This window comes from Agrilus planipennis, unplaced genomic scaffold (assembly GCF_000699045.2).
Source record: "Agrilus planipennis isolate EAB-ADULT unplaced genomic scaffold, Apla_2.0 scaffold106, whole genome shotgun sequence".
Classification (NCBI taxonomy): Eukaryota; Metazoa; Arthropoda; class Insecta; order Coleoptera; family Buprestidae; genus Agrilus; species Agrilus planipennis.
Genome location: NW_020438893.1, coordinates 644,529 through 668,652, shown reverse-complemented (window position 1 = coordinate 668,652; position 24,124 = coordinate 644,529). Strand labels below are relative to the sequence as shown.

Below are 24,124 nucleotides of genomic sequence, written 5' to 3'. Positions count from 1 at the left end.
AGAGACTCGAGTCTCTCAATTTTTCAGTTTTATTCATTCAGTCTCTCTGTGAGAGACTCGAATCTCTGAATTAACAATTTTATCGTTCGAGTCTCTCATACAGAGACTGTGAGAGATCCATAAAAACACCTAGGCAATAACTGAGAGACTGTGAAAGACTGTGAGACACGCTCTCACAGACGCCGAAAGACTCCGAAAGACCCCGGAAGACTGGAGAGAGACTGAAACTTTTTGTCTAGGGGTAGTGTACTCCTCCTTTAGTAAACAAAACATTAATTTATAAATTAGCCAAAATCTTTAACCAATTGTCTTCAAACTTTACTTTCTATTATACGTAAAAGTTTTTTTTAAAAGTCACAATTTTCTTGTTACGATTTTTGTTTCAAAGATGACCACCGAGTTATTATTCACGTTTGTGGTAAATATAGCAGTGAGCTTTTCTGTTAGATGCTCGATGAATTTTACATTACATGTTGTAAATACTTGTGCATCGCCTACCGAGCGACAGAGGTGAAAATATTTACTCTGCACTCACGAACGAGCTGAGGACAATTGTTGTAATCGCGCCAAAGAATTTCGCCCGAACACGCCAACATGAGAGACTTAATACGTTGAATTCTGATTGAACGTGATCCCACGCCGGTGACTAGACGTTTTTCTTCTTAACTTCTTATCGCCGTCGTCGTCTGCTGTTTTTATTGTAGAATCCGTATGAATATTTCAAGAGCGTGCTACCGGTAAGTAGAAGTAGGTAAATAGAGAAAAGAGACGTTCTTTTCTACCTACTTGCTGTAACAAAACACTACAAAACTACTGAGTACCGTCGTTTTGATATGAACAGATTATTTTCGGATCGAGTACCTCAAGGGAGCAACGACGGACCTCTACTGTTGTAGTAGTGGCAAACGTCTATCCATTCGTCAGAGGTTTGTAATTTAATGTTAATTGGTGCGTAAGGTCAAAGGTCCCGAGTCCCCAACAACAACAAATTTTCCCTTATTAATCTGAGGTAGTAGTTTATAGTGGGTAAAAAATTGAAAATGAATTTTCACATTAATAAATCATACTTAAGACGAAAAACATTACTTGAGAAATCTTTCTGATGTGCAACATCCTACCAGTTTTACAACCCCTTATTTTCTAACATTTCCGACTATTCCTTTGTGTAATACGTAATAGTAATAGACGATCAATAAATAAACCGTGTAGCTATAGCTTTGAAGCTCATTCTCGCCTACGTCTCCTACTGTGGAAAAATCAGTTCCCATAAATAAATATCCATCGGACATGTTCGATCCTGTCTGCTTTTGTTCCAACATTGGAAGCGTGACCGGATCCTTGGCAAATAATTTACGCATACCTAATAAAAATGGAAATTCCGAGAACGTATGTATGATGACAAAAAAGAAGCGCAAAGAACATGCCGTCTGTCGAATTGACAGGCAGACTGTCGGTTACTATTTTTTTTTTTCACCAGAACACCACACATTCACTCTCCCTCACACCAACGTGTGTACATGAATGTACTTGTACTTGTTTATGTTCGAGGACAATTCTTTGCAAGTGGACGACACCACTTGCACCTTAATCAGAGAGCAAGAGAGAGAAAGGAACACGATGCGAGATGTGAATATTCAATTATTTCTATGTATACATGTGCGATTGACTATCAGGCTTGCGTTGGAGGCTATTGAACAGTGCGAAACCATTATGATTTGTAGCCACGACATTATGTTGCTGTAGGTAAAGGAACCGAAGAAGGATAGACAGAAAAACGAACACCGGAAACGGACGAAGACTTGCGGCCGCAACATCCACATATACAATGACAGATTTGCATGACCAAGAAAAAAACCGCCACGTTCAATGAAAATATTCAAAATCAATTGCACGGTAACTTATACCGAATTTCAACTGGTACATGAGCTGTACTCAGTGCAGCTCTTTAGTGCTTTTATGTTTTGACAGAAATTGCTCCACTAAATTTTCAACCGATCTTGAGTCTAAAACGTATGTCATGTCAAGAAAAAGTGAATGCTATTTCATCTACTTGACGATTGCTTATATTCGATTTATTGTCAGATCTTTTTCCTTTCTACATTTATTTATTTCAGAATAGCAAACTATTTCAGACGTTCGGAATTGAAACGTCTGTCATGATGGTGCTGCATCGAACAATTCTGTACCCTTTAGCCTTATCTATTTTGCAGGCTCTCTTCCGCAACAACTGTTAACAATGCCATCAGCAACTAAATCAGATTGTGACGATTACGTAGACATTTACGATTGGCCATTGACTAGCTTTAATTGGAAATGATCTTCATCTGAACATGACGAATAAAAGTTGCAGGATGTACCTGGTGGCGCAGTTCAAGAGCTTTTAGTCCTTATATTATTAATATGTCTTTAATCCTTTTTAAATGCGTTTTCCACAATTAACTTCATTTTTTAGGGCGAGTGAATGCCATAAAATCCAATAAGCACCTCCTGGTGCCTTACAGATTTAGAAGATACTAAATTTTGTACTATCAAGAAATTTTAAATTTTATTAGCTTGCCGTTACTAATAACTTTTGAGTCGAAAGGACTCGCTCGTTACAAATTAAAAAAATTGATAAAGGTCTAGATCAAAAGAGGTCTCTCCCATCGCTGTACCATAAAAAGTTCGTGGCGGTCTCACCCCCATAAAAAGTTATGGGGGTTCAAAGTTAATAAATATGCCAATTTTTATACGTTTCTAGGCATGTAAATATTTATATAGTCATTCTTAAACACTATTCAAAGGTAAAACTAATGAAAAATACATAAAAATATGGACAAAGTTATATAAAACATTATGTAAATAGATTTATCAATAGGGTAGGTTAGGTTAGGTTATCGGATTTTGTTCAAGTGACCACCCTCTTTCGATCCCCCTTACCCTCTTTCGATTCCCCCTACCCCCACCCCCATCTAACCCCCATAACTTTTTATGGAGGTGAGACAGCCACGAACTTTTTATGGTACAGTGGTGGGGGAGACCTCCTCTTCTCGATCTCACCCACCCCCACACCCTTCGGGGGTGAGGGCCATCATCTAGACATTTACCAAAAAAATTAAATATATTTTTTATGTAAGAACCCTTTTGACTGTATGTGTCTATAATATACTACTATTATTGATCCTCTTCGATAAAATTGTACCTGACCCTTCCAATAACAAGATCAATGTAAATTTGTATCAGAAGTTGATTCAACATGTGGCGAGATAGAATTGAGGCGGTGATTTTTATTTGTTGGAGGGTAAAGAAGGCGGACCGTTGAGGATTCCCATTCTCAGTTGTTAGAAGATCGATATCCTTCATTACTTCTTGGACTCGGGCGGCCCTTTATTCCAAGACGTGTAAACTGATCGTTATTGACTCTTGACTGGAATTGCCTTTTATATCTGCGATTCTGAGCAATATTATTCTCACCACGAGAGTATTAAGGCGCCAGACTAGACGTGTCGCAGCGGACGTGTGTTTGATACTACCACTAGTTCTGCTAACACCACCATACGAAGGCCAAATTGACTCGACTACATCTATATATACACGTAATACATTCTTTCGATTGAGTTGTAAATTCTCAACAAATCAGTTTTGCGTGCAACGATGCTGCAGCGGTTTCAATCATGCCCTCTATATTGCTCATTTGTTTCGAAGAATGGGATACCTAATTGGATGCAAGAGGCTGGATGCTGCAGCAACTGCTGTACACATGAAGAATAAATTAAAATGAACAGAGCGGGATTCCCAGCGAACCAATAAAAAATATCAGAACGGTAGCAAAACAAAAGATGTCTACATTTCATATTTCTGGTCTGAAGGCGAAAAGTTTGAAATTTACTTACTTATAATTAATTGAATATTGTTTTTAATTATCTAACAAGTTTGTTGATTGTATACGAAAGGAATTCAATGAATAAATGCTGATTCTCATATTCGGGAACTTTTCAAAAGTAATTTGAACGTAATATAATATATAAATTAATTTAAGAATCGTCGACGGTGTAATTAAAAATACATTTTCAAAACAATTTAGATAACGCTTATTAACAGCCGCGGGAAACATGAAACAAATACTTTGTGTATTGCTCATTATACATAATTATCGAAAAATAGTTCTAATAATATGTTTATTCTATACTTAATAGGTAAAAACAAAACTGAAGTGTCTGTTAACAATATCGAACCAACTGCCTGTCTCTTAAACTCCAACTACCCTTAAAAAATTATTCGTTTGATCATGCTTCTAAATAGTTTCTTGATTAATGACTGAATTTGTTAATTTGACACGGAATGTGATGTAAACGTCAAAGGTAAAGTGATGGTCTTGTAGTAAAAGAACACTCATTATTCGCTCCAGACAATTGCAGGTAGGTACCTCACAAGTCGAAGAAAAATAAGAATTTGTACGTGTTAAGATTGTAAAATGGTACTTTCGATTGTGTATGTGTAGTTAAGTCGTAAAGACCATTTGTAACGCACTGATGTTAAAGGTATGGTGGTAGACAAAAGATTTATATGAGGTATGAAATAAACCCGTCGATGACTTAAATTACACCTAAGTAAAAATAACAGTAAATGGTATTCATTAGAAAGAAAGAAAATAATAATAAAGCGCCAGGTATAGATGGGATACAAGGGGAAAATCTAAAACATGCAGGACAAGAGGTAAGAATTCGTATGTTTAAGCTAGCTAGTTACATTTACGAGACGGAGAAAGTCCCAGAGGATTATAAACGAAACGTGGTAGTAACCAAACCTAAAAGGAGGGAAGCGGATAGATGCGAGACATTTACAACAATTAGCTAACTTCCCATGGGTCAAAAATCTTAACTAGACTAGGAGGATGGAAGAAAGGGTTGAAGAATTATTGGGGAAGATCAATTTAGGTTTAGAAGAAATAGAGGAACGCGGGAGGCCATTCTAGCTTTACGGGTAACAATAGAGAAAACGATAGAAAAAGGAAAGAGTGTAGGGATAAGTTAAAGAGATAGAAGAGTGATACTTAGTTTGTATATAGAGCAACAGGCAGTTATAGAGCTGGGTCTGCAACGTAGAGAAGTAAATATTAGGGAGTCAGACAGGGGTGCACTCTGTCGTCGCTACTTTTTAATCTATACATCGAAGACGTGATCAACATCATTAAAGAAAGTACAACTGTAGGGATAGACATACAGGGACAAAAGATTAGTATGCTTATTTGCTTATTTGCGGATGATGTAGCAGTATTAGCATATAACAAGGAGTAGTTAGAGATAGCTTTAAATAAAATGGAAGCGGTATTGATGAAACAATACTATATGTAAATAAATAAAAGTAAAACAAAAATACTGGTATGCAAGGGAAGGAAAAGCAGGGAAAGAGTCAGATAAATCAGGACGGAAGGAGTAGTAGGGATATAAAGCAGAGGATAGCGTAAGTCTTCAATAAAAAGAAGTCACTTCTATGCTCGCGAACGGTTAATATAGAAAATCGAAAAAGGTTGTTAAAATGTATGTTTGGAGCGCGACGTTGTACGGGTGCGAAACAAGTACGGTGGGCGCTGCGGAAAATAAAAGCTTCGAAGCGTTCGGAATGTGATGTTACCGGCGAATGATGAGGATACCGTGGATAGAGAAGGTTAGAAATGAAGAGATATTAGAAAGAATAGGAGAACAGAGTACCAGTCCTATGAGTATTTTACTAGTTTGCTGCCTTCATATTTTGTGTCTCATGTGTCTCCATTTCCACTAGGTCACTGCCGATTTCCACCAGCATTTACTAGTTCAAAAGAAACAAAGTAAAGCGTTTTTAAGTTTTCTTCTGTTATAATATAATTAACAATTGTCTATTAGGTTTTCAAAAGACATTCTAGAGTCATTGTAGAAACATTTATTGTCAGTGTCATTTATACAAAGATTCATTTATGGTCCATCGCCCATATTTCATACCCGATAAACCGGCAAAATATACGAGGATCGGAAACAGCGACGGTGCTTTATGGACATCGTTTGGGTCCTTTGTACCAGCTATTAACTTTTCAACATCCGAAGAAATTACACCGAGAGAGAGGCAGCACATATTTGCGCTAAGTCCGTGTTTCACTTTGGCTGCAGCCAAGTCCTAATAATAGTCTTGCCGCAGATTGTGCCGTTTCTCTCGACTTTTTCGCCGTCGGTTGTTTTCATCTGTTTTCCTTCGGGACGGTCGTGCGTCCTTTGAAGTGCCATCTTGAGCAATTTACTTTTGATTTATATAAGTTGGTCGCAAAGTATTCGACGTAAACATGCTGGCACGCGGCCAAACATGTTAATTAATTTATGGTGCTTGATGGCAATTGTTCACCATTGAAACGACACTTTCATACGGCGACCGACGTCGGCGTCGCCCAGCGGCCGAGGTGAGCCCGCGCGATCGTTTTGGCGAAGTGGTCGCAATAATTGAACTACGGGAACCGTATGCATACCGTATAATTCTGACAAATGAATGGAACCAGTCGAAGCAAAATAGGAAAAACGACTTTTCAATGTTCAATTATTCATTCGTTTTACGGTAGATATTTTAACCATTTTATTTCGCTGCAAGTGTGAAGCACTAACCTAATGAAAATATTTATCATGAGCGGCAATTTTAGTTTTGCAAGTAAGCTATTACAAAATAGTTTTCAATATTTCAGCACCACAAATTCGTCAGGCCGAAGATATTTAAGGATAGAAAGGATATCCACATTAGGGTCAAATCAGGCTGAGCAGGACATACCATTGAAAGGTTGAAATAAGGTATTGATAACAGGGTGATATCAGTCTTACTAACATCACAAAATTAGAAACTGATAAGTTTTTTACTTGTAATCTTTTGTTCTTCGGTTTTTGGACATGAGAGACGGGCCCAGCAACATTTGAGCGAAGATTAGATTCTAAGATGGAACAAATAAAAGAGCAACTTTTTATGACAACATAAAGGAGGTCAAATGGAAACATTGTGTTCAAAGATCGATTGAATTGACCGTTCGTTGTTCAGTTAAGTTTTGGAACCATAAATGGACTATGCGCTAGAGAATTCTTCGTTCTAGTTCTGTCAGGACTTTTTAGTCTAAAATAAAGTTCAAATTTCAACATAACAAGCACTTAATACGTACATATACGGAATTATGCTGAAGAATATAACGAAATCTATTGTTATAAGGCAACTAGGTACAATAATGTGATTTATCGATACAACAGACGCTAAATTTATCCAAATTTACCCACTCGTGTTGGCACAATCAATAACCAAAAGGATTTAAAACGGTTCACGAATGTCTTCTAGAAATATGCTGTCGCCTTTGCTTTTTGGATTGTTCCTGGTAGAGACGAAATCTTTGTATACTTTCCAAATCTGACCAATAAATAAGTAGGCAGGTACTTAAATCAATAGATATATGTAATGGTAAGTAATAAAAATATTAATGCCCCTTTTTTATTACTGTCCGTTAGATGTTATCTATTGAAGAAGATGTAAATATGTCGCGCGACATTTGGACGTAATGAGATAGTTTTTAATAACTATAACGACGCTATTGGGGCGATTCGAGAGCTCTTTATATGCCCAGTTTGGAGAGATTAAACGTTTCAGACGGGTCATTAAAGTCGAAGTGATTCGTGGGGAGTACGTACGACCGCCACGTACTGATTATTATGAACCACTATCCGGTCGTAATATCACTGTTTATTGCCATATCTTTATTGTACTTTTGAAATGGTGCTATTTCGTCTACGTTCCTTCTTCTGATTATTGCATTGTTGAGCACCCACATGGATTCTTTTGACGATCATTTTCACGGCGAAATATTCTCAAAAGTTTTGTCTGAAACGCCAATGAGTGTTCAATGAACATGAAATAGATACTATCATCATCATCATCATCATCATAAGGTCGTCAGTCCTAAGACTGGTTGGACACGCACTTGCACTCTTTCCTATCCTGAGCTAATTTTTACATTTCCCTAAAACTAGAACATCACATATTCTTAACTATTTGTGAACAGTAATCTAATTCAGGTCCATCTGTATGCCTCTTAACTCCTGATTCTGATCGAATAAGTCTCTGACTACCCCTTAATGCTTGACAAGATGTCCTACCAACCTATCTCGCCTATTTCTTATTGATTTCCATAGCGCCCTCTGTTCTCCTGTCCTTTCGAACACCTCATTTCTAACATTCTCTGTATTATCATCATCATAAGGTCGTCAGTCCTAAGACTGGTTGGACACGCACTTGCACTCTTTCCTATCCTGAGCTAATTTTTACATTTCCCTAAAACTAGAACATCCCATATTCTTAACTATTTGTGAACAGTAATCTAATTCAGGTCCATCTGTATGCCTCTTAACTCCTGATTCTGATCGAATAAGTCTCTGACTACCCCTTAATGCTTGACAAGATGTCCTACCAACCTATCTCGCCTATTTCTTATTGATTTCCATAGCGCCCTCTGTTCTCCTGTCCTTTCGAACACCTCATTTCTAACATTCTCTGTATTATCATCATCATAAAGTCGTCAGTCCTGAGACTGGTTGGACACACACCTCCACTCTCCTATCCTGAGCTAATCTTCGCATTTCCCTAAAACTATAACAACCGACATCCTTAACTATTTGCGAACAGTAATCTAATCTAGGCCTGCCTCTACCCCTGCTAACTCCCGTTTCCGCCCTAATATGTCTTTGACTAGACCTTCATGCCTAAGAAAGTGTCCTACCAACCTATCTTGCCTATTTCTTATTGACTTCCTCCTATTCTTTTTAACACCTCTTCATTTCTAACCTTCTCTATCCACGATATCCTCATCATTCAGAAATTTATTTGAATTTTAATACCGGAAGGGGATCGTTCCTCTGACCGAAAGAACGAGATACTCGGAAGATATTTTTTACGTGTCAGCGATTTGAGGAAGGATTCTTTTGTACATTATTTATAAATCCGGAGGACACATTTTTATATTTGGGATAATGGGGACTTCAGCGACGTAATTTCGCAGTCGAGTGACCATCTTTATGGTTCCAACGTCAGAGTCGTCGCTCGAGGGTTGGCGACGGACGCCGGGCGTCGTTTGGCATTGCCGCTTCCTCAACCTAAACATCCGGAAGTGTAAACATCGGAATATAGTACGGATGCCACCCGAAAACGCTCGCCGATAAGCCAGACAAGGGTTGGTGCCTCTGCGTGATTTATAATGTGCAGTCAAAGTGCCACCCTTTGCAAATCCTTATCAATACATTCGACGAAGAATGAATACCTACTCTTCAGGAATTATTAATATTCCTAGAGGAGATATTAATGATGCAAAATCGTGAAGTGTCACCGGTATTATTGGCTTGGACGACGAGGGACAGGGGTGGAAGACGGAAAGAGAACGAAGAAGAGATTCGAGGACTACGGGAAAGAATCTTCATTATTCACCCTCTCCCGGAGTTTTTGTCGTCGCTACTCTTGTTCGTGGGGTAATTAACTCGGGCATCGAATAGTAATTTAAGCCGTGGTGTTTTGGAGAAATTCAGTCTGAAATTACATCTTAAACGATAAGCAAAACTGTGTTGGCATCACTTTTAAGGGATGCGTTGAAATGGAAAGCGAAAATTTGCAAAATTGTTTTATTAAGACTTGAAACTTGAAGAAAAATCAACCATTTTCGCTCAACCTGTTTCGAATTACACCAATTTAACTTTATAATAGCCAAGTACAAATTTGGACGGTGCTATTTACCTTAGTTCGGCGACATATTAGAATGTATGCAACCAATTATACACCAGAATATCGACCCGCTTCCGAAAATGTACATCCACCTTGAGTTTCTTTACAATTAAACCTATTGTTTCTCATAAATAAATGGTTTAAAATTAAACCCATTAACAAAATCTTTCTACAATCAAGACAGGTTAAGTTTGATAATCATTTATAATTTTCATCGATACTTTTGAATCAAACTGTATCTTGACATTGCAAAACAGAGAAAAACAACATTAATTTGCAAATGCATCCAACAACACGATCTGATAACACACTCGAGTTAGTTGCGCTTTTTGGCTTAGCATAATTTAGTTTTTTTTAGCACTCTAGTGGTGTTACCTTCAAACGTAACAACTTAATCAAGGAACTGGATAATAGTGCGTAAAGATTGATAACCATATAGAGCAGCATATAGTAGCCGTGGGGTTTTATGGACAATTATTAAAGTAAGATCGACTATCAAATTCACATTCCGCGCCCTTTTCAAGATCAACTAGAGATAAGGATTTGTGCCGGGTAGGTATGTAAATGGGTTTAATACCTAAGGGTGTATTTAGTGACTTTTAAGGAATAATTTCTATAATAATTTCATCCAATAATACTTCCAAAGATATCAGACATACCATCAGAAATTGCACACATGTTTCTATAATACAATTCACTTCATTTATCTTTATACATTATACCTGTATAAAAAATAATTTATAATTTTCAAATCCATTAAATTAATTAATAGAATTACCTTCTGCGATATTATTCATGAACAAGAAGGTATAGGTACGTATCAAATAGTAAAATAAAGAAAGTTTCAATAATTCTTCCTTCATTGCAATTGTATAGTAACGGTAAACATAAGATCACTGACAGTTACTTGAAATATGAATCATAAATAGATTATGGCTTGTGATTTTTCCTTATGTCGTAAGATGCACTTAAATTGTAAGGAAGACGCACTTAACTGGTCTAAATTTCGATTAGAGGACGTTGGTACTGGTTAATTTTAATGAAGAGACAACCGGATGGACTATAACGATAATAGAACGAATTAGGGACTGCACAGAGTGTATCTTTCAATCTCTTATCAATGTATGTATGGTATTTTTCAAATGATGAGGCCTTCCTTTAATGGCCGCATGTGTGATAGTATATTCCTATGTTTTATCAACACGCCGCTAGTGTATATATGGTGATAAGTTTCCAAACAGTTCTTGCAAGGGATGCATTTTAATTAATAAATACTTAAGTATATTATCGCTTCACTGGATGCAATATACATAGTAAAGACAGCCATTGAGGAAGAAATAAAGAAAGAAAAAGGAAAAATATTACTATTCTTTGCTGATATGATGGGAGCCTTTGACAGGATAATCAGAAAGAAAATATGAAGTATAATGAAGTATAAAAGAAGTAAATATCAAGTGAAGGAAAAAAATGAAGAAATATATGAAGCAACTTCATTTAAAGTGAGAATCAATGACGAAGTTTCTAAAAAATTAACACGATTAACGGGGTGATACAAGGATGTCCATTGAGTACAGCCTTTTCAGCCTAGCTTTTGCGAATCTAGAAAATACAATGAGGAAAATTCAAATGGAAGGAATAGTCATGGGAAAGAAGAAAGTTTGGACAGTTTCTTACGTGGATGACATAGTATTGACGGCGAACAATGACGAGGGGATGACAGAAATGATGAGAAAAATGGGAAGATATGAAATCCAGAACGTTTTAGAAAATACTACAAATGGCGCGGTAAACGCCATCTGTAGTACGAATCCTAAATCGTAGCATCGTACTACAGATGGCGTTTACCGCACCATTTGTAGTATTTTCTAAAACGCGCTGTTAAGACAGCAGGTAAAAGTTGGTCTGTGTTCTGTCGGAGCTGTCTGCGACGCGCTGATGAGATCCAAAAAGATCGAAATCGCGATCCGCGTCTGGCAGTATCGACAGAATACAGACCACTTCGAATTATTTTATTCCAGAACGTGGAGATTCCTTTTTTTTTTGTAAGAAATGTATTACGTCGAATCCTATTTGAAACATCGTCAGATTGACATAAGGATACGTATCGTATTTCCTCGACTAGCAGGTCTATTTAATGAAAGTTTCGGCGATAATGAGCGAGGGAATTGGTTAATATCCGGTCTGAGTGGAGCGTTAAAGCGACAAGGGTTGACTGTGCTAACGACTATAACGGGGGCGAACAACTGATATCCCGCACTACCCCAGTTTAATTATGGCGCTTTTTAAGTTGTAAATCATTAGTCAGGGAAATTTTATGATGTGGGTCATTCAGCGGGACGCGGACTGGCAGACACCAGGAGCGGCCGCCCCTACACTTTTACTACCGCATAAATGCACACATGTAGCCTACGTGTGCTCGTTCCCGAACAACCCACGACCAGACTGTGATACTTGACTGGATCCACTTGTTAAAAGTTGGAGCGGAATGAAATATGCTAATGGATCATTTGCAGAGAATTACGTTCCCTCCGGTTTCGGACTCTGCTATCTGTGTACAGTTTTGTGAACGAAAATGGGGCACTGGGGAACTCACAATGTGCTCCAATAACTTTCACGATTGTCTGGTACACAAACAATGCTTTTTGGCATTTCAAGTACGTACAGTCCAGATTTATGTAACTATTGCACAATTGGATGCACGAAAATAGAACAAAACGTCGATTTGTTTCTGATCTAGTAATTCCGGAGATGTTGGAGAAAATCTGGCCTTGTGTATCGTCTCGCAGTTGACGCAATTTATTTAGTTTGAAAGTCTTTATTTGCAATAGTGCTTTTGATGAGAATGAATCCAGTCACTCTAAAAATTTTAAAGCCCTCCACAAGTTTGAACGGGTCTCCAATAAATTAAATTAAAACTTTTCGAGCATAGTAGCAACAAGTAAGTGCAAATATTATTAAGTTCATCAAGTCGCAATTTAATTATATTATTAGGTGGCTACAGAAAGTAGCTTTTAAAAATTATCTGTATAAAAATACCCAAGATTCTTCAATCAAATTTTGTCCTGGTTAATAAATTTCGATCCGAAATTAGATAATAAAACTTGGATGGAAAAAATATTGTACCAACCAATTTTTTACTGACTTTTCGATGAAAATTATCGTTCCCATCGTATTATGAATTGTTTGCTGGTGGTCTTCAATTGGGATCCGTCAAATGGGCATACACCATCTGGTGGCAGAATTTATAACTCGAATGAGGGAAAAATTTACATAGGAACTGTGCACGCAAATTGTAAAATTGTTTATTAAAATAATAAAACACGTTAAAAAAGTAAAAATTTTTTTGATGATGGAGTCGACGAAGTTTTCTTCTAAAGTTAAATCAAATAAAAAGTTAATATGTTCAGTGAAAAGCTGCAATAGCACTTCAGACATAGATCTTCACTCTTCACCTACATTAACTACTTTCCAATAAAAACTAACCGTTTTATATATGTAAAAAATATATTCGGAAAATTAGAGAAAAAAGTAAACTAATAGAAGCTTGGATGAAAGCAGTAGGTATCAAAGAAGTGAATTCCGGAATAAAAATTTGTTCACGTCATTTTAATGCACATGATTATATTTCAGCAAGTATTTACCATCAGCCATAACCTTAATATTTAAAACTAGAATCATACTAAAATTATAAAGTGAGAAATTATTTATTCCTGTGTAATTGATTTAACACAATTCTAATGATACGATATAAGTATTTTGAGGTTAAGAACCTACCTGCTGCAATACAACAAAGTTGCAATAATGTGTTTGCAACGTTCTCTTAAATCGGCTTTGCACGTGCAAGTCATTGATATGATATTGCTTAAATCACCCAGAATCACCTCACCAATTATATAACGTGAATCACTTTTTAAATCCGAAGTTTGTAAAAAGTAGGCAGTAAACTTGACAGAATTTGAAGGCTAGCTTCCGGATTTGTTATTTCCGAATTTTATAATGTGATTGGCATTAAAAACACGCTCACCTTCAACGAAATTTCCTTTCCGAGGCTTTGTGTCAGTCCAATCACATATTGTGTTAATACTCATCATTTTATCGTAATTTAAAAACTTGGAATATTGCACGGTACACTGTAGGAACTACAATAAATTTTCCCTAATCGGCGCCATGATTTTAGGCTCCTCCCATTTGACGGATCCCAATATTTGTCATAAACGTTTTACAGATTTGGATTTGCCGGTTTGGATTTTAAAATTAGCAGCTTCAAATAAGGATCTGTGTTTGTTTAATATTATATTGCGAGGTGTCCTTTGATAGTCAGCGAAACCTAGACCGCGAGAGTCAAACAAATGAACCCGTAAATTAAGGGAATATTAACAAGTTCCTGTGCAAAATTTAATTCCCAGTCACGTCACAGCCAGCACCGCGTTTCATGATGATGCAAGTGGAATTTTAAATCCACCAGAAGCTACATAGATACGTATACATTGATAAATCGTTATTTTTATTATTATTATTGTTAAACACTGGGAAGTCATAAATTATATGTGAGACGGATGTCGACAAGTTATAAGCAATATTGGAAGAATATTACTCATACCTTACATAAATCTGTTTAGACATCACCGAATTAACTGATTGAGTATTTTACCAGAAACTTACCAAGCTGAAAAAGACCTAAAGTTCTGTATGCAGGTAAATTACCTTTTGTCTGCATTTTGCATTGGAAATTATTTACTGTATCTCTTTTATCATATTAACAGTTTATAAATTGTCCATTTGATATAATATTTACTTATAATACGTTAGAATAACGATCACGCAATTAGTATTGTTATCTAATGATAGAAATTCGATTTGTCTCTAACTATTATTACACAGCTGTGTTAATACAACTATAATAGATATATTTATCAATAAATAACAACAAAACTACCTTATCACTATCTAATATTTATCTATCAAATAAAGGTAGTCAGTGTCTACATATAAATTACATACAATATTATATTGTATAGGTTATTAGAATATTTTTATGAACCTTACAATAAGGTTGACGAACTTTGACGTCTATATTTGTACGTAATAAGTAACAAGAGTGAAACGTTTTTGTGATAATTACAAGTAAATTAATTTTTTTCCCTGTAAAATGACCATGTGCTTATACTCAACCGCATTATAGTGTCAACAACTAGACGTGTTTAAGAGCCGTTTGTGCACGAATTGGACAGGAAATTGACAGGTCTTCTTTTGAATTAAAAGCTGCTAATCAACCCTATGTTAATGACTCATCTGCCGTTTCCTGTCGCGCAAATTACTTAATGATAATTTTTAAGCGACTTTGAACTCGAATATAAGATCATATTGCATATAAATAAAAAAAAGAAGATTGTGCCATTAATGTCTTGCTTCTCGACGAATACAGATGCACTGTGGGAGGTTATTTCAAACACTTGGGCAGATGTTACCAAATATGTAAACTGTGAATGAGTGAACGTTTATTGTGCAGAATCATCAACACCAACAAAACGGCATTTCTTCAATGATTCATCTGTAATTTTTGGAGCACGGATCTGTACGAGTGCGAAACGTGGACAGTGGGAACCGCACAAAAGAGAAGGTTAAAAGCGTTCGGGGTAATTATCCAGAATTGGGGCTCCAGACTAAAATCGCTACAAGAATTTTTTCTTCGACTTTCGACTGGTCATTCTACATAATAGAATTAGATATTAGAAGGTGGGGGAGACAGTTTTTCATGACTTCATTAATAAAATTTTTTTTGAATGATAATTTTTCAAAATTAAAATGGCAGTGTCTCCCCCGCTTCAAATATTATCATTTTGAATTCTGAGAAATCGACGAAAAAATATTTGAAGTGATTTTGGTCTAGAGCCCCAATTCTGGACCATTACCGCCCCTAGACAAAAATTTTCAGTCACTCTCCAGTCTCTCAGAGTCTTTCAGCGTCTCTCACAGTCTCTCAGTGGATGGATCTCTCACAGTCTCTGTATGAGAGACTCGAACGATAAAATTGTTAATTCAGAGATTCGAATCTCTCACAGAGAGACTGAATGAATAAAACTGAAAAATTGCGAGACTCGAGTCTCTCGTAGAAAGACTGGGATCTCTGAAATATGTTGAACTTAGAAAATTTTAACCATGTCTATCGAGACACCATTTATTGAGAGATTCGAGTCTCTCGTTCAGAGACGCCAAACAGTTTTTTTGACAGCCTCTCTCAGCGACATTAGAGAAACTCGGTGAGAGACGGAGACTCGAGTCTCGCTTTCAGAGACTCTGAGAGACTGAACATTTTTATCTGTTTATCTCGGGGCTTCCGAAATGTGGTGTTACAGGCGAATATTGAGGATACAAAGATAAAGATATTTACTTATCTATTTCTTGAACGTTAATGCAATCTTGCGATCCGATAAATAATTTAGAATGTAAATGAAAATTCGTCTGTGTCTACTTTTGACTGACATCATAACCGTACATTTTATCGACTCTCCATGCACATAACGATGGGAGGGATATTTTATAGAAACGTCGCTGATCCCTCTCAGCAATTATGCCAGTAATCCTGGAGGTGTGGAGCATAATTTATCTCGAGCTCTCTAGACGCTCCAGGACATGAACAACATCGATCAAGTGCAAGTGCAAACTGCAACGTGTAACACAACGTTACGAATCCCATCACACACACATACACATTCCCACTTTATCATCGTGGATGTGTGTGCGCTTCTCCAGTAATTTCCTATATGTCGATAAATCGCATAGGGACGCATTAATTATAGTCGCGGCGAGAGCCACTTGTGCATATGGCAGGCTACTGCCTGCTGTCAAGTGACAGTAGCACAGCATCGGGGGTCATAGGCATAGGCACAGGCATAGGCCAATTTGGTTGTATTTGTGCAGAGTTGATGTTCACTTGTACTTGCATTCGTAAAGATGTCTTTCATACGTTTGCTATTTCTCAGCACGAAACATGGATTCCAAATCAGACAATACGGCACGTTTTGCATGCTCCATGAATGCATGATTTATTAATTAAGATAATATTGTTTCACATTTTTTTATACCTACTTCTATTTTGGAGCACGAACCTGAGATTTTAAACCAGACAACACGGCATGTCTTATATGTTCTTTGCCCCTAAATTGTACTTATTGAAAAAAGCTATCTAATATGGAAGGCATCGGTTTCCATATTCCACATCTACATGGGGGGGGGTTGAAAGAGGAGGTCTTCCCCACCACTGTACCATAAAAAGTTATGGGGGTTCAAATTTAATAAATATGTCAATTTTNGAAAGAGGGGGTCTCTCCAACCACTGTACCATAAAAAGTTCGTGGCGGTCTCACCCCCATAAAACGTTATAAGGGTTCAAAGTTAAGGTAAAACTAATGGAAAAATACATAAAAATATTGAGAAAGTTATATAAAACATTATTTAAATATCTTTATCAATAGGGTAGGTTAGGTTAGGTTATCGGGTTTTGTTCAAGTGACCACCCTCTTTTATTTGAATTATAGTGTATGAAAATTGTCAAAATAATAACATCAACCCCGATAACTTTTTATAGGTGTGAGACCGCCACAAATTTTTTATGGGGTTTTATTCAGATGACCACTCTCTTTCGATCCCCCCTGCCTCATCCCCATCTAACCCCCATAACTTTTTATGGGGCTGAGACCGCCACGAACTTTTTATGGTACAGTGGTGAGGGAGACCTCCTCTTTCGATCCCACCCCCTTCGGGGGTGAGGGCCATCATCTAGACATTTACCTACAATGTGTAGTACGAGACATGAAATTACAAGTCCAAAAGGCACAATGATTCAAAGAAAATGCATCTAATAAACAAGTCATCCCCTTTATTACTAATACAGATCTCTGACCGTTAGCTTGATAAGGTACAAATGGTCAAAAGGGACAAATTTTGATATACCATTATAAAATTTTAACGATTTACATAAGATATAGTAATTATCGTACAAATAGAATAACTGGGAAACATACAGCAAAAATGCAGTTTACAGCGGAGTTAAGCAAGAAAATGTAAGGAAAGTATGTCATTGTTTTCTTTATTACCGAGTCCGCTATATTAGTAAAAACGTAAAAACAATTTTAATGATGCTTAGTAAAATCACAAGAATTTAGAAAGCATAAGGTAAATAATACAATAGGACATCCTTCGAATATTGGGAATTTTTAAAGGTCGTAAATTTATTAATGACCCCATATAACCATCAAGAAACAACATTGTACAGGTAGTTATTTCCCTAACCCGGTTTAGTGTCATAAATTTTATTCTTAAAGACCGGAAATAACCTGCTGTTAAATTTGAAGGTACTTTCTACATTCCTTCAATTAATAAGAAATAACATAATTAAAACAATATAAATTATTTCAAAATCATTTTTCAAATAAAAGTAATATTGCTACTCCTTCCTTTAATTTTCATTTGAACTTTCTAACAGACCGTATCGATTGACTTTAAAGAGAAATAAAAATAGACAAATGCCATGATGGGTTATTCAAATTTATATTCCCATTGCAAACGTTCGTTTTCATATGAGATAATTACGAAACAATTAGTAATTCTTTTGAAAGCAGGTTAGCAAATAATAATTACTGGTTTTTGTTCTCTGGTGCTTCCCTTCCACCTTTTGTTCCCTTTCATCGTACAAAAACTACGTTATTAAAGTGAGTCCCTTGCCACGGTCTCTTCTCCTCATTAAGGAGTCTCTGCATGCGGTCCGGCAGAATTATTTAGGGTTCATGTTTTTCCGTACCCGGTAGGTTCTATTCTGTATTCCATCCCTTAATTAACTGTCAGCAGACGCGTTATAAACTGCTTCTAGTCACGCGTCTAAGGTGTTGAAAGGAATTTAACCTCTTTTCAAGATATCGTTAACACCATCATCCTAGCTAAATAGTTGTAGAAATGGTAATACTAATATAAAATTTGGAACAACCGAAAAGAAACAATTTTTCCCTTTGCAACACAGAAAAAAATTGAAATTTCAATAATGATTGAAGGCCAGCTATTCTACATTAATATTTTGTTACTATTTTCCTCCGATGGTTTAGAAAAATACTATTATATTCCATTAAAAGCCTTGACTGAGCTGTTAAAACATGTGTATCTTGACAAATGAATAAATATGATGGCTGACAACAGAAACAATGTGTCAACAAATGAAAATCATGATGGCCGACACCAGCAACAATACCTCAACAATTGAAAAGCATGATGGTCGACATCAGCAACAATACCTCAACAATAGAAAAGAATGATGCCCGATACCAGCAACAATAGAGGAATATAAATGGCCAAATAAACATAGATATAACCTATGGTTTATAATTTATGTAGATATATGTATTGTAATAAAGTTTTATTGCATATCTTGAGGTCCTACTGTAATATTTAGGTAATTCTTTACATTTTTAAAAGATTAATAGTTACTGCAGGCTCAGAAAAAGATTGAAATTGCAATAATAAATAAAGATCAGCTATTTTACATTACTTTAATAATATATTCCTGTTTTCTATAGACAGATTAGAAACATACTGTTGTATTCCATTAATAGCTTCGACTGAGGTGTTAAAACATATGCATTTTGACAAATAAAGAAATATGATGGCCGACAACAATTGAAAAGCATGATGGCCGACATCAACAACAATACCTCAACAATGGAAAAGCATGATGGCCGAAAATAGACAAATGAAAATGGCCAACTAATCATAGATTTAATGTTTTATTTATAATTTATGTAGATTTGTATTATAATTATTACATGTTGAGGTACTATGTCAATATTTAAGGAATTCTTTTAATATTTCAAAGACTAATAATTACTACAGGATTTTTTTATATATGAAATAAATTAATGTAAGAATTTTTTAATTTAAACTTGATACATATATACTTAAAATACTGATAGCCTATTACATTTTGTTGGACGAAAATAAAAAAAAAAACACGGCCACCTACAGAAACGTAATTTAAACTTTTGATTTGGTTCTAAAAACTTCTCCTAATGAAAACATTTCGGACGCTTCTCCGCGAATGTAATTGGAAAAATAAACAAAAATAAGAAATTCGCAACATGTATTTAAATTTCCAATAAGGCAGGACCGCGTCTTACGGTTAGAATTTCAATTTCAAGAAACAAAGAACATTTAGAGAGAGTCAGAGAGAAAGAGAGAGATCAAGCTAGGAATAAAATGAAATTAAATGAAAAACGGAAAAAGCGGAAAAACAAACTTAAGGGAGCTTATGTTCTTTTCGAAAATAAATCGACTCTGACATTCAATACATCGTGGATTACGTACTTAACTCGGAAAACAGATTAAATTACAGCTTTGTCGCTTCTTTACGTAATCAGACAATTGAATTTGAAAATGCTTCAAGAAAACATACAAATAGAACCCTCAAACAAAATAATACGTGTTTTATTAGGTGACTTTTTCAATCCGTCAACTCCTAAGCGAATTACTATACAATAAACTGCACCCCTGCATATCGAGTTAGTCTTTCTTAAAAGGGAAGACAAATTCAATCACTAACCGACATTTTAAATGCATATTACATTTTTTTGTGTCTACGTTATTTGCAGAGTTCATGGTGATGAAAAATAACGCACAATATTTGCCATTTTTGAATAAAAACAGTTCCATTTTTTAGTTTAGTTATTAATTCTTCATTATTATATTACCGTTATGAAAAACTCTATTGCATTTAATTGAAAGTTCATGTATGCGAAATTAAAGTGCGACTTTATATTATTTTATAGCTGGTGTAATTCGGAAACCACATAATTATTCAATATTGACTATTTTGTAACAAAATTCATCACGCCATGTCTCTGCTGGCCGTGTAGGTGCAATCCGTTTTACTTTATTTAAATATTACCATTTACCGTCGACAATTTTTTTGTCGTCCAATTCGAATGGACCATTGTATTCAATTGTACCACTAAATTGGTGAATCACGTACAAACAATGACTTTCGAGATCGGTGATGATTAGAACTAAGATACAACTGACACACGAAATTGAAACAATGTCACTCTGTCAAGTCATTCAAAAAGAATAAAAATTAATTTGTAACCAACGACACTAAACCTGTCATCTGTCGTTAGGTGAAAGCAAAAACCTCACAACGTTACGATTTAATCTGAACACGTAGGGAAATAGGGGAACGTTGTTTTGAATACAAAGGCTTTGAAACAGTAGACCAATTACGACTTCTAATACAACCCATATTAGATATGACTTCATCAACTATTTAAACGTATTATTTGTGGTGTCCCTCCCTTTTTAATAAGGGTGTGAACCTGTTACTTATGTATCTATCTAGTAGAAATAATTGTGTAATATATTTATTGGGTCATTTTAAGAAGGCGAGACTTTTCAATCAACGATTTACTGAACCACAAAAAAAAAACCTTCGGTAGATCTTATGTTAGATACACGGGAGAGGTAAGAAGCTTCTACTTCTGCCTCATCGTAAAGTACCTAAGCGACAACGGCGTTTCGTCTTGTCAGTTCTGCTCATTTTTTGTGTTGAAGTAAAAGTAGTACATATAGGCATTAAAACATTCGAATCTATTCAATAAGTACATAATTAATTATGTTGTTCAATGACTTACTTGCGTCACTGCGAAAAACACAAAGGAAGGTGTAATTTACCTGTAAAAGAATAAAAATACATAATTACAACAAGATACTTACTTACTATACCTATAGTTAAGTACTTTCTCCATTAAAAAGTTTATGTAATAACATATTTAAAGCAACTTAATTTAAAGCAATTTATCTATCGTAGTAGATAACTAAGGCGGTAACAATGTGTACCGTACCTACAAATTTAACGAGAAACAATTTAAATGATTAGTTTCATAAATAATTCAAAAGCTGTCAGTATTTTAGTCACGCCAGAAAAAAACGTATCTAGCAGTGTGGTTATTAATGGTTTCAAAGTATTAAGTTAACACTTATACTAAAATATTAAGAGGTTTTTGATTTATAAATAATCTTTTATTTTCTGTCAAAAGTAAATTAGGGGAAAGTGGTCCATTTGTGATATTTTTATTATAAAGATTAGCTTTGATTCGTTATTATTTATAATTCTACTAAATTAGGTAAATATAAGACAGTATGTAAAAATCATAACAAGGAATCTCACACGGTTGACGTTTGATGAAACGCAGAAGAAAAGAGATGACGAGAATTGAAGGCACAACCGTCAATTGTTCGATCTGGTAACCTTGCTCTTAACACGACGCATTGTCATGCAACCCTTAGGTTGTGAAATTCGTTGTTACACATCACTGGAGATATTGTAATCAGTTAATCATTTTATTTTTTAGATATTAGGTAATTATTTTATTGGCAGTAGCTAACTTTTTTATATTTTATTTTCGCCAGTGCTAAAGTTCTACTGTTCACCGAAAAAAGCTCTGAAGCTTTCGAATTCTTTGGTAACGTAATTTGTAAATAGTCCACGTTCGCGTCTTAATTTTTTCCATCTTACTAATTACTCCACGAGTGCAAGACTAGCAATAAAATCAGAAATCCGAGGGAAGCGGGTCGACCAGCAGCAGTAGATCGTTCCACTAACAAAACTTATGCATTCGACCAACGTTTCAGCTGCTCAACTTCAAGAATTAATGTTCAAAGCATAAATGAGTTAAAAAGATATTCACAGCCAACCCGTTTAATCCAACAACTAATTACTGAACTTATTAAAAATTAAGTCTTTACCGGCGGGCGGCCAAGTTATTAGTTCTTTATTAACGTTACCCCCTAAATTAATTAATTCAGTTACTACTAAGAGGGATTTCCCCTACTCGACCCCGTCAAAAGCTCGCGACTTCGGATGTCTGGCCTACGTGTACCTATACCGCCTAGTGCAAGACCACAAAAATTAACTTTAATGGCAACTCGATACTTAATTACGCTAATGTAATCCCTTGATTATTATCACCACAGGACATAGCAATTAATTATTTTGAAGACGGTTTAGAGACAAGTTATGACGTTAATGTCGGTTAATAAACAAAACAACGCAAAAGGATCACGATTTATGAACAATAACTTTTTAGTATCCACTCTCTTATCATCTGCGCCCGTAATATCATTTAAAGAATTACTCAATGATATTAATTCCCGACATTCATCCAAAATGGTGACTCATTTTTCAAAATTTTCTTCATCTTTCTCTTGATGACTTTCGGTTTCTCGTTAATTGTACTAGATTTGGTAAATGTGTAGATGATGGCCCCCACCCCCTTCCGGGGCGGTCTCACCCCCATAAAAACTTATGGGGGTTCAAAATTAATAAATATGCCAATTCTTATACATTTCTAGGCATGTAAATATTTATCTATACAGTCATTCTTAAACAATATTTAAAGGTAAAACTAATGAAAAATATATAAAAATATTGAGAAAGTTTTATACCCCACCTCCACTCGCTTGAAAATAATTTTTTTATTGAATTTTATTTGAATTATATTGTATGAAATAATCAACTTTCAACCCCCATAACTTTTTATGGGGGTGAGACCGCCACAAACTTTTTATGGTACAGCGGTGGGGGAGACCTCCTCTGTCGATCCCACCCACCCCCACCCCTTTCGGGGTCATCTAGACCTTTACCAAAAACTTTATTTGAGCAGACATGTGTTTCGCTCACTTCATACGTGGGCATTATTAACGCGAGACAGTCTGTGACAGTGATAATGCCTACGTATGAAGTGGGCGAAACACGTGTCCCCTCAAATAAAGTTTTTTGTGGTAATTAGTGGTGAGTCTTCCTTTTAATTTTTAAGTGTTATAGGAATTTTAATACTTAACAATTAAACAAAATACAGGTACACAAAACAAAAGCATAGCAAACGTAATAATTAAAATAAATCCATTTATTCTACAGTACCTAAATTACGATAGCAATTCATGCAGTTGCCACAGTAATTATTCTTGTCAGACTGGCCACATTTAACCTAACTTTACCTAAATGTCTACCGTGCATTATATTAATGTGCTTTAATGTCTTTGATGAACTATAACTTACTATGAAATGCTTTACAGAAAATTTCTAAAAGCGCACCTCGGTATTACACTCCATTTACTTTCTCTAGCGATGTGCCCCTTCCAATGTCGGTTGCTATGCGCGCTGGCAAAATCGTAGGTAGAGAGAGAAAAGCTCATTATACTCTCGACTCTTGTTCATTAAACATACTGTTTCATACAGTACCTGTCAAAAGTTTTGTTCAATCATGAATAGTAGTTCGAGTCGAAAACAAGCGTTAAAGTCTTCAAATATAAATAAACATCTCGTTGATATTTTCAGTAGTAAATGGTA

At 35.7% G+C, this 24,124-nt stretch overlaps 1 protein-coding gene across 1 annotated transcript in view; it reads right to left on the bottom strand.

Moving 5' to 3' along the window:
- Positions 1 to 24,124, bottom strand: part of LOC108736879 (epithelial discoidin domain-containing receptor 1) — a 406,840-nt gene that overhangs the window by 42,678 nt on the left and 340,038 nt on the right. The window contains exon 9 of the mRNA XM_018469473.1: positions 21,408 to 21,447. The gene's annotated coding sequence lies outside the window, so the exon portion shown is untranslated. The remainder of the gene's footprint in view (positions 1 to 21,407; positions 21,448 to 24,124) is intronic.